This window comes from Arachis hypogaea, chromosome 3, assembly GCF_003086295.3.
Source record: "Arachis hypogaea cultivar Tifrunner chromosome 3, arahy.Tifrunner.gnm2.J5K5, whole genome shotgun sequence".
In the NCBI taxonomy this organism is placed as follows: domain Eukaryota; kingdom Viridiplantae; phylum Streptophyta; class Magnoliopsida; order Fabales; family Fabaceae; genus Arachis; species Arachis hypogaea.
This window is the reverse complement of record NC_092038.1, coordinates 77,799,284-77,811,298: the sequence shown is the minus strand read 5'-3', so window position 1 is coordinate 77,811,298 and position 12,015 is coordinate 77,799,284.

Below are 12,015 nucleotides of genomic sequence, written 5' to 3'. Positions count from 1 at the left end.
ATCCCTATACCTTAAAGCTTTGACTTTAGTGAGCTTTATACCAAATTTCCAACCACTACAAAATTCTCTTTTTCCTTTAAGTCCACAAAGAGCTCTAAGTTGTCCATACGTTTCACTCAAACCATATTCAAGTGAGAAAGTGAGGCTTGAAGATAAAAATTTTACCCACTTGAATGTTGTGTAGGATGATGACTTAGGAAGGGTTGGTCCCAATGATCTTGCAAGCTCCACTCCCTTTTGCTCTTTCTTGATTATTTCCACCTCTTTGCAAGCTTCTTCAATTTCAACCTTTCCTCTTTTATCACATGGCTCGGTGTTTTCTTCAAGAACTTCATCTTGCCCAATGGAAGGTGATTCAATTTTGGATAGGAATTCATTAATGAATGAATCCATCTCTTGACCAACCTCTTCATATTCTTCAATTTCAATATACACCATGCCAACTTTTTCCTCTTGGTATCTCTCTTTTGATTCACTCTCTTCTTCATTGTTCACCAAGGGTATGGGAGGTTGTGCACACTCTTTTGTAACTTCAACTTTATGTCCCATGGGAGAGGATTCCATTGTAAAGAGAAATTCATCCATGATTGAATCCATCTCTTGATAAGCCTCTTCCAAGTCTCCAACGATGACATGCCTTGGAGGTTGCGCACCCTCCTTAACATCAATATCAAGCTTCTTGGAAGAGTTCTCCATGATGCTACATTCCCATGGACTTTCAATATCTCTTAAATCTTCGACCACTTCTTCCTTTTCTTCAATAATCATGGCTTCCTCTAGTTGCTCCAATACAAAATGGCATCCCTCATCCCCCACCGGAGTTTCCAATCTCTCCTTCATGCTACGCTCTTCAATTGATTCTCCATATGTGGCTATGGAAGCATCTTGAGTGTTCAAACATTTGTAGGCTAAAGTATGCACTACCTTGGTCAAGTTAGTCACAAACTCAAGTGTATCCCGCTTCATGGCTTCTTGTCCTTGAAGTAACAAAGTGAGAGGATCGTCTATTGGGGTTTGGGGTGAGTAAGAAGGTTCATTATTTTGGAGAGAGGGTTCATGGTAAGAAGGTGGTTTTTCTTGGTAAGGGTATGTAGATGGTGAGTATTGAGGTGGTTCTTGGTAATAATCATGATAGGGTTGTGGTGGTTCTATAGGTTCTTGCTCATAATGATCACAAGGATGTGGTATGGGTGATTGGTTATATGATGGATAAGGGTCACATAAAGGTACTTGGTAGAAAGGAGCTTGTGAGTATGGTTGAGCATCATGTTGAGGATAAGATTCATAGGTATATGGTGGTGGTTGATTGTCATAAAAGGAGTCACCATAACCATTGAATTGACATGCATTAGGATGAGAATTATACCTATAAGTGTCCAGAAGTTCATGCCAATAGGAGTGATCAATTCCTTGAGCCTCCTCCCATCTTGGAGTGTTCCATCCTTGGTACATGTTAGCATTGAAGTCCACATTTCCTACATCACAATTAGAACCAAACTCAAAGCCAAAGTGAGAATTCATAGTGAGAGAACAAAATAAAACTAACAAAAATTAAGAAACAAACAAAAGATAAACCTATTCACAATATTCACATATGTACAATAACCAATAACACAACACCATTGCAACTCCCCAGCAACGGCGCCATTTTGATGATTGGATTTTTGACGGTTTAGAATTTCTCAAATAAAATCTCGTCGAAGTATAGTTTCTAAACCAAGCAATAATCCTTTCATACAAAAAGTTGTTTGTCACTAGTAACAAACCCCTAAATTTATAAATCGAAGTATTGAACCTCGGGTCGTTCTCCCTAGGAATTACAATAAAGTGTCTTGTTATTGGTTGAGTTATTTTGGGGTTTTAATAAGAAACATGAAAGATAAATGGCAAGAAAGTAAACTAACAACTATAAAAGGCTCTTGGCAAAGTATGAAAATTAGAAGTTCTATCCTAGTTATCCTTCTCAATTGTGATGAGAATTGTTCATTGCTACCACTTAGTTAACCCTTACTAAATAAAGGAAAGTCAAGTGGATGAATTGACTTGAGCCACAAGGCCTAGCCAACTCCCAAGGAAAGACTAGCTTTAGTGCACTCCAAACCAATTAGCAATCTCTCCAATTACTAATCAACAAAGGAATTAGATAACTCAAGTGTCACTAATTACTCTACCTAGGCCAAGAGGAACAAAATCTACACTATATCTAGAAGAGGCATTTCAACAAACACATAAAAGGCAATAAAAGTAAACAACATAAATTGCAAGAATTAAAGAGAGACCTAACTACAAAGGCAAGAGATCAACAATAGAAAAGCAAAGAAGAACAATTATTATGAATTACCTCTTATTGAATTGAAAGAAAATGGAAGGAACAATAGTAGATCTACAACAAAGCATAAGAATCAACATAAAGGAAATTACAACAAAGGAATGGAAGAAGATGAATGTAACAATAAAGAATTGAAAGGTAGAAGTAGAAGAAAGCAAAGATTAAAACCTAGATCTAAGAACTAATCCTAATCCTAATCCTAATTCTAGAGAGAAGTGAGAGCTTCTCTCTCTAGAAACTAATTCTAACTACTAAACTAAACTAATGGTAACTAACATGTGTTTCCCTCTTCATTCCTTGGGTTAAATAGCATCAAAAATGAGTTGGATTGGGCCCACAAGGCTTTAGAATTCGCTGGCCACGTTTTGCTTTAAGTGGGTCATGTGCCACCATTGGCGCGTCCGCGTACCGTGCGTGTGCGCGCCCCTATGCGCAACGAAACTATGGAAAATCTTATATCGTTTCGAAGCCCCGGATGTTAGCTTTCTAACCCAACTGAAACCGCATCATTTGGACCTCTGTATCTCAAGTTATGGTCATTTAAGTGCAAAGAGGTCAACTTGACAGCTTTCCGGTTCTTTCATTTCTTCATGAGTTCTCCAACTTTTCATGCTTTCTTTCTTCATTCCCTTGATCCAATCTTTGCCTCCTAAACCTTAAATCACTTAACAAACATATCAAGGCATCTAATGGAATCAAGGTGAATTAGATTTAGCTATTTTAAGACCTAAAAAGCATGTTTTCACTCTTAAGCACAATTAAAGGAGAATATACAAAACCATGCTATTTCATTGAATAAATGTGGGTAAAAGGTTATAAAATCCCCTAAAATCAATACAAGATAAACCCTACAAATGGGGTTTGTCAAACATCACCTTGAAACTCTAGAATTCATTCTTAAAAATTCTGAAAAATACCTAATCTAAGCAACAAGATGAACCGTCAGTTGTCCAAACTCAAACAATCCCCGGCAACGGCGCCAAAAACTTGGTGTTGTTGCCGGATCAAAACTTGGCACTGTTATTGCAGGGAACAAATGCGAAATTGTAGTTAGAACATTTAATTCCCCGGCAACGGCGCCAAAAACTTGGTGCACGAAATTGTGATCATCAATGGCGCCATCAACATGGTACGCTCAATTGCAATCTCAACTCTTTATCACAACTTTGCACAACTAACCAGCAAGTGCACTCGGTCGTCCAAGTAATAAACCTTACGCGAGTAAGGGTCGATCCCACGGAGATTGTTGGTATGAAGTAAGCTATGGTCATCTTGTAAATCTCAGTCAGGCAGATTCAAATGGTTATAGATAATTTATGAATAAAGCATAAAATAAAGATAGAGATACTTATGTAATTCATTGGTGAGAATTTCAGATAAACGTATGGAGATGCTTTGTCCCTTCCGTCTCTCTGCTTTCCTACTGTCTTCATCCAATCCTTCTTACTCCTTTCCATGGCAAGTAAGTATGTTGGGCATCACCGTTGTCAATGGCTACAGTCCCATCCTCTCAGTGAAAATGTTCAACGTGCTCTGTCACAGCACGGCTAATCATCTGTCGGTTCTCAATCAGGTTGGAATAGAATCCAGTGATTCTTTTGCGTCTGTCACTAACGCCCAGCCTTCAGGAGTTTGAAGCTCGTCACAGTCATTCAATCCTCGAATCCTACTCAGAATACCACAGACAAGGTTTAGACCTTCTGGATTCTTTTGAATGCCGCCATCAATTCTAGCTTATACCATGAAGATTTCGATTAAGAAATCCAAGAGATAAACATTCAAGCCTTGTTTGCTTGTAGAACGGAAGTGGTTGTCAGGCACGCATTCATAAGTGAGAATGATGATGAGCGTCACATAATCATCACATTCATCATGTTCTTGGGTGCGAATGAATATCTTAGAACAAGAATAAGCTGAATTGAATAAAAGAACAATAGTAATTGCATTAATACTCGAGGTACAGCAGAGCTCCACACCTTAATCTATGGTGTGTAGAAACTCCACCGTTGAAAATACATAAGAACAAGGTCTAGGCATGGCTGAGAGGCCAGCCTCCCTAAGAGGGTTCAATCAGAAAAACATGATCAAAAGATGAAAATACAATAGCAAAAGGTCCTATTTGTAGGGAACTAGTAGCTTAGGGTTTACAAAGATGAATAAATGACATAAAAATCCACTTCCGGGCCCACTTGGTGTGTGGTTGGGCTGAGCATTGAAGCTTTCATGTGTAGAGACTTTTTTTGGAGTTAAACGCCAGCTTTTGTGCCAGTTTGGGCGTTTAACTCCCATTCTTGTGCCAGTTCCAGTGTTTTACGCCAGAATTCTTGAGCTGACTTGGAACGCCTGTTTGGGCCATCAAATCTCGGGCAAAATATGAACTATTATACATTGGTGGAAAGCCCAGGATGTCTACTTTCCAACGCAATTGAGAGCGCGCAAATTGGGCTTCTGTAGCTCCAGAAAATCCACTTCAAGTGCAGGGAGGTCAGAATCCAACACCATCTACAGTCCTTTTCAGCCTCTGAATCAGATTTTTGCTCAGGTCCCTCAATTTCAGCCAGAAAATACCTGAAATCACAGAAAAACACACAAACTCATAGTAAAGTCCAGAAAAGTGAATTTTAAATAAAAACTAATAAAAATATAATAAAAACTAACTAAAACATACTAAAAACATTCTAAAAACAATGCCAAAAAGCGTATAAATTATCCACTCATCACAACACCAAACTTAAATTGTTGCTTGTCCCCAAGCAACTGAAAATCAAATAAGATAAAAAGAAGAGAATATGCAATGAATTCCAAAAACATCTATGAAGATCAGTATTAATTAGATGAGCGGGGCTTTTAGCTTTTTGCCTCTGAACAGTTTTGGCATCTCACTTTATCCTTTGAAATTCAGAATTATTGGCTTCTATAGGAACTCAGAATCCAGATAGTGTTATTGATTCTCCTAGTTAAGTATGATGATTCTTGAACATAGCTACTTTATGAGTCTTGGCCGTGGTCCAAAGCACTCTGTCTTCCAGTATTACCATCGGATACATACATGCCACAGACACATAACTGGGTGAACCTTTTCAGATTGTGACTCAGCTTTGCTAGAGTCCCCAATTAGAGGTGTCCAGGGTTCTTAAGCACACTCTTTTTGCCTTGGATCACAACTTTATTTTTTTTTGTATTCACTACTTTTTCTTGCTTCAAGAATCATTTTTATGATTTTTCAGATCCTCAGTAACATTTCTCCTTTTTCATCATTCTTTCAAGAGCCAACATTCATGAACAACAAATTCAAAAGACATATGCACTGTTTAAGCATACATTCAGGAATCAAAAGTATTGCCACCACATCAAAATAATTAATTTGTTATAAAATTTGAAATTCATACAATTCTTCTCTTTTTCAGTTAAGAACATTTTTCATTTAAAAAATGTGATGGATTCATAGGACATTCATAACTTTAAGGCATAGACACTAAGACACTAATGATCATAAGACACAAACATAAATAGAACATAAAGCATAATTTTTGAAAAACAGAAAAATAAGGAACAAGGAGATTAAAGAACGGGTCCACCTTAGTGATGGCGGCTTGTTCTTCCTCTTGAAGATCTTATGGAGTGCTTGAACTCCTCAATGTCTATTCCTTGCCTTTGTTGCTCCTCTCTCATGATTCTTTAATCTTCTATAATTTCATGGAGGAGAATGGAATGTTCTTGGTGCTCCACCCTTAGTTGTCCCATGTTGGAACTCAATTCTCCTAGGGAGGTGTTGATTTGCTCCTAATAGTTTTGTGGAGGAAAGTGCATCCCTTGAGGCATCTCAGGGATTTCATGATGAGTGGGATCTCTTGTTTGCTCCATCCTCTTCTTAGTGATGGGCTTGTCCTCATCAATGAGGATGTCTTCCTCTATGTCAATTCCGACTGAATAACAGAGGTGACAAATGAGATGAGAGAAGGCTAACCTTGCCAAGGTAGAGGACTTGTCTGCCACCTTATAAAGTTCTTGGGATATAACCTCATGAACTTCTACTTCCTCTCCAATCATGATGCTATGAATCATGATAGCCCGGTCTATAGTAACTTCAGACTGGTTGCTAGTGGGAATGATTGAGCGTTGGATAAACTCCAACCATCCCCTAGCCACGAGCTTGAGGTCATGCCTTCTCAGTTGAACCGTCTTCCCTCTTGAATCTCTCTTCCATTGAGCGCCCTCTTCACAAATGTTTATGAGGACTTGGTCCAACCTTTGATCAAAGTTGACACTTCTAGTGTAAGGGTGTTCATCTCCTTGCATTATGGGCAAGTTGAATGCCAACCTTACATTTTCTGGACTAAAATCTAAGCATTTCCCCTGAACCATTGTAAGCCAATTCTTTGGGTCCGGGTTCACACTTTGATCATGGTTCTTGGTGATCCATGCATTGGCATAGAACTCTTGAACCATTAAGATTCTGACTTGTTGAATGGGGTTGGTAAGAACTTCCCAACCTCTTCTTCGGATCTCATGTCGGATCTCCGGATATTCACTCTTTTTGAGTTTGAAAGGGACCTCGGGGATCACCTTCTTCATGGCCACAACTTCATAGAAGTGGTCTTGATGCACCCTTGAGATGAATCTCTCCATCTCCCATGACTCGGAGGTGGAAGCATTTGCCTTCCCTTTCATTTTTCTAGAGGTTTCTCCGGCCTTAGATGCCATAAATGGTTATGAAAAAACAAAAAGTAATGCTTTTACCACACCAAACTTAGAAGGTTTGCTCGTCCTCGAGCAAAAGAAGGAAGAAGAGAGTAGAAGAAGAAGAAATAGAGAAGATGGAGGTGGCTTTGTGGTTCGGCCAAGGGGGAGAAGTAGTGTTTAGGTTGTGTGAGAAAGAAGGAGTGAAGATGGGTTTATATAGGGGTGGAGAGAGGGGTAGGGTTCGGTCATGAATGGGTGGGTTTGGGAGGAAAAGTGGTTAGAATTTGAATGGTGGGGTAGGTGGGGTTTTATGAAGGATGGATGTGAGTGGTGAAGAGAATAGTGGGATTTGATAGGTGAGGAATTTTTGGGGAAGAGATGTTGAAGTAATTGGTGAATGGGTGAAGAAGAGAGAGAATGGTAGGGTAGGTGGGGATCCTGTGGGGTCCACAGATCCTGAGGTGTCAAGGAAAATTCATCCCTGCACCAAGTGGCAAGCGAAAATGCTCCTTCTGCCAATTCTGGCGTTAAACGCTGGGCTGGTGCCCATTTCTGGTGTTTAATGCCAACTTCTTGCCCATTCCTGGCGTTTAACGCCAGTCTGGTGCCCCTTTCCGGCGTTAAACGCCCAGAATGGTGCCAGACTGGGCGTTAAACGCCCATTTGCTATCTTCACTAGCGTTTAAACGCCAGCAAATTTTTCTCCAGGATGTGCTATTTTTCTTTCTATTTTTCATTCTGTTTTTGCTTTTTCAATTGATTTTGTGACTTCCCATGATCATCAACCTATAGAAAACATAAAATAACAATGGAAAATAGATAAATATAACATTGGGTTGCCTCCCAACAAGCGCTTCTTTAATGTCAGTAGGTTGATAGTGGGCTCTCATGGAGCCTTACAGATACTCAGAGCAATGTTGGAACCTCCCAACACCAAACTTAGAGTTTGAATGTGGGGGTTCAACACCAAACTTAGAAGTTGGTTGTGGCCTCCCAACACCAAAATTAGAGTTTGACTGTGGGGGCTCTGTTTGACTCTATTTTGAGAGAAGCTCTTCATGCTTCCTCTTCATGGTTACAGAGGGATATCCTTGAGCTTTAAACATAAAGGATTCTTCATTCACTTGAATGATTAATTCTCCTCTGTCAACATCAATCACAGCCTTTGCTGTGGCTAGGAAGGGTCTGCCAAGGATGATGGATTCATCCATGCACTTCCCAGTCTCTAGGACTATGAAATCAGCAGGGATGTAATGGTCTTCAATCTTTACCAGAACATCCTCTACAAGTCCATAAGCTTGTTTTCTTGAATTGTCTGCCATCTCTAGTGAGATTCTTGCAGCTTGTACCTCAAAGATCCCTAGCTTCTCCATTACAGAGAGAGGCATGAGGTTTATGCTTGACCCTAGGTCACACAGAGCCTTTCTTGAAGGTCATGGTGCCTATTTTACAAGGTATTGAGAACTTCCCAGGGTCCTGTCTCTTTTGAGGTAATCTCTGCCTAGTCAAGTTATCCAGTTCTTTGGTGAGCAAAGGGGGTTCATCCTCCCATGTCTCATTACTAAATAACTTGTCATTTAGTTTCATGATTGCTCCAAGGTACTTAGCAACTTGCTCTTCAATGATATCTTCGTCCTCTTCAGAGGAAGAATACTCATCAGAGCTCATGAATGGTAGAAGTAAATCCAATGGAATCTCTATGGTCTCAATGTGAGCCTCAAATTCCCATGGTTCCTCATTAGGGAACTCATTGGACGCCAGTGGACGTCCATTGAGGTCTTCCTCAGTGGTGCTCACTGCCTCTTTCTCCTTTCCAAGTTCGGCCATGTTGATGGCCTTACACTCTCCTTTTGGATTCTCTTCTGTATTGCTTGGAAGAGTACTAGGAGGGAGTTCAGTAACTTTCTTACTCAGCTGACCCACTTGTGCCTCCAAGTTTCAAATGGAGGACCTTGTTTCAGTCATGAAACTTTGAGTGGTTTTGATTAGATCAGAGACCATGGTTGCTAAGTCAGAGTGGCTCTGCTTAGAATTCTCTATCTATTGCTGAGAAGATGATGGAAAAGGCTTGCTATTGCTAAACCTGTTTCTTCCACCATTATTGTTGTTGAAACCTTGTTGATGTTTCTGTTGATCCTTCCATGAAAGATTTGGATGATTTTTTCATGAAGGATTATAGGTGTTTTCATAGGGTTCTCCCATGTAATTCACCTCTTCCATTGAAGGGTTCTCAGGATCATAAGCTTCTTCTTCAGATGAAGCGTCCTTAGTACTGCCTGGTGCAGCTTGCATTCCAGACAGACTTTGAGAAATCATATTGACTTGCTGAGTCAATATTTTGTTCTGAGCCAATATGGCATTCAGAGTATCAATCTCAAGAACTCCTTTCTTCTGATTCGTCCCATTGTTCACAGGATTCCTTTCAGAAGTGTACATGAATTAGTTATTTGCAACCATTTCAATTAGTTCTTGAGCTTCTGCAGGCATCTTCTTCAGATGAAGAGATCCTCCAGCAGAGCTGTCCAATGACATCTTGGACAGTTCAGACAAACCATCATAGAAGATACCTATGATGCTCCATTTATAAATCATGTCAGAGGGACACTTTCTGATCAATTATTTGTATCTTTCCCAAGTTTCATAGAGGGATTCACCTTCCTTCTGTCTGAAGGTTTGGACTTCCACTCTAAGCTTACTCAATTTTTGAAGTGGAAAGAACTTTGCCAATAAGGCATTGACTAGCTTTTCGCAAGAGTTCAGGCTTTCTTTAGGTTGTGAGTCCAACCATATCCTAGTGATGTGTGGAAAGCAATCCAACACAAAACTCACCGGCAAGTGTACCGGGTCGCATCAAGTAATAAAAACTCACGGGAGTGAGGTCGATCCCACAGGGATTGAAGGATTGAGCAATTTTAGTTTAGTGGTTGATTTAGTCAAGCGAATCAAGTATTGGTTGAGTGGTTTATCTTTAACAGAAGCTAAATTGCTTGGAATGTAAAGGGAGAGGGGATAATTACAGTAAATTAAAGAGCAAGAAAGTAAAGGATGCTGAATCTTAAAGAACAAGAAATTAAATGATTGAAACTTAAAGTGCAAGAAATGTAAATTGCAGTAACTTAAAGTGCAAGAAATATAATTTGCTTGAATAGAAAAGGGAATTTAAGGATTGGGAATTCAGAATTTCAGCAAGGGAAAGTAAATTGCAACAATTAATAAAGCAGAAGAGGACTTGGAAGTAACTAAAATTCAAACAGAAATTGAAATTAAAGTGCAGCAGGGTTCACAAAAGAACCAACAAGGAAAATGGGATCTCAGGGCTCAAGAGACTAGATAGCAAAGTCTAGATCTCAATTACCTTCCCAGATCCAAGCCCACAAAGCAATTAACAAGAAATTGAAGAAGAAGCAGTAAAGGAATTGTAATTAAACTAAATTATGCAGAAGAGGATTTAAAGAAATTTTGAATGGAGATTGAGATAGAATTTCCTCAATTCTTCACACCCAAAACTCAAAACAAGAAAAGTAAACAAGAACGAGGAAGAAGAGAGATCAATTCTCCTCCCCAATTCTCTGAAATCTCAGTGAAGTCTCTAAGAGAAAGTCCAAAAACTCAAAATGAATGTAAAGGTTCCAAAGAAAATTCAAAGTTCAAAAGTAAAGTAAAAGGTGAAAAAAAAGGGTCCTTATTACATCAAACTATCTCCTATTTATACACTTTCTATTCTTGGATCTTGGGATTTGGATGGGCTTTTGATTTGGTGAAGAAATGAATTTTATTGGATTTTTAATCCAATTTTAGCCCATGAAGTATTAGCTTCCAGGAGGCTGCCCTGCCCTTGTGGAGGGCAGGGCAGAAAATTGATGCGTGCAGCCTTGGTGCGAGCGTGGTGCGTTGGTGTGTGCTGCAGGATGCTGCCCTGCCCTCGCGGAGGGCAGGGCAGAAATTTCTGGTGCGACATTTTGGTGCCTGTGCGCGCTGCTGGTGCTGCCGAATGATGCCCTGGTGCGCCAGGTTGGTGCGCTGGCCGTGCCACAACAAAATCCTGCCCTGCCCTCGCGGAGGGCAGGGCAGTGTTTCCAAATTGAAGTCCCGTGTTCGAGACTTGGCCGATGCACACGCTACTACTTTTCCTTGGCTTTCTTGGCACCATAATGAGGCCTAGTTCCTTGCTTCCTCATTGTGCCGTGTTCGACTCTTGTGGCAAGCAAGGGTAAACTTTTTCCTTTGATTTATTTTCCATGAAGGCCCGATACTGCCCTTGTGGAGGGCAGGGCAAGGTTTTGCTCTTCTTTGATCCAAGGCACAATTTTGTGCTCTGCCCTTGTCGTGGGCAGGGCAGAGTTGCCTCATCAAGCCTTGTTCCCTTATGTTGCCCTCCTAGAGGGCAGTGTGCCCTTGTGGAGGGCAATACTTGCATTCCTCCTTTATGTGCCACGACTTTTTCTCCTTTGGCCACACTTTCTTAGGCCACGCTTTCTCTTTTCTTCTTTTCTTCACCTATAATAAACCAAAACAACTACTCAAAGTATCACTAAATTCACAAGGCTTATAAATCAATTAAAATTCAATTAAAATTAGCTTAAACCTCATGAATTAGCATCAATTTAATGGTGGTTGCTTGATTTAAAGAAGTTATGCATTTTCATTCCAAATCTCTTACTTAGGATGCAAGAAAGTGCATAAAGATTAATAAAACAAGTGAAATTAGCTTGAAAAATGGGTATATGATGACTTGTCATCACAACACCAAACTTAAATCTTGCTTGTCCCTAAGCAAGCATCAAAACTAAGAGAAAATGATATGAACAAGAAAAGAACACATACCCTTATTAGGCATATAGCAGAACTTGATTTATGGAGTCTTTATGCAGACAATGATAACTCAATTATTGTTGCTGTTACATAATATACATCTGTCCTCAAAGGCTTGCTAAACTTGCTGTTATAAGACTTACTTTTTAATTACTCCCTTGTTAAATTTTCTTTTCTTATAATGCTTAACA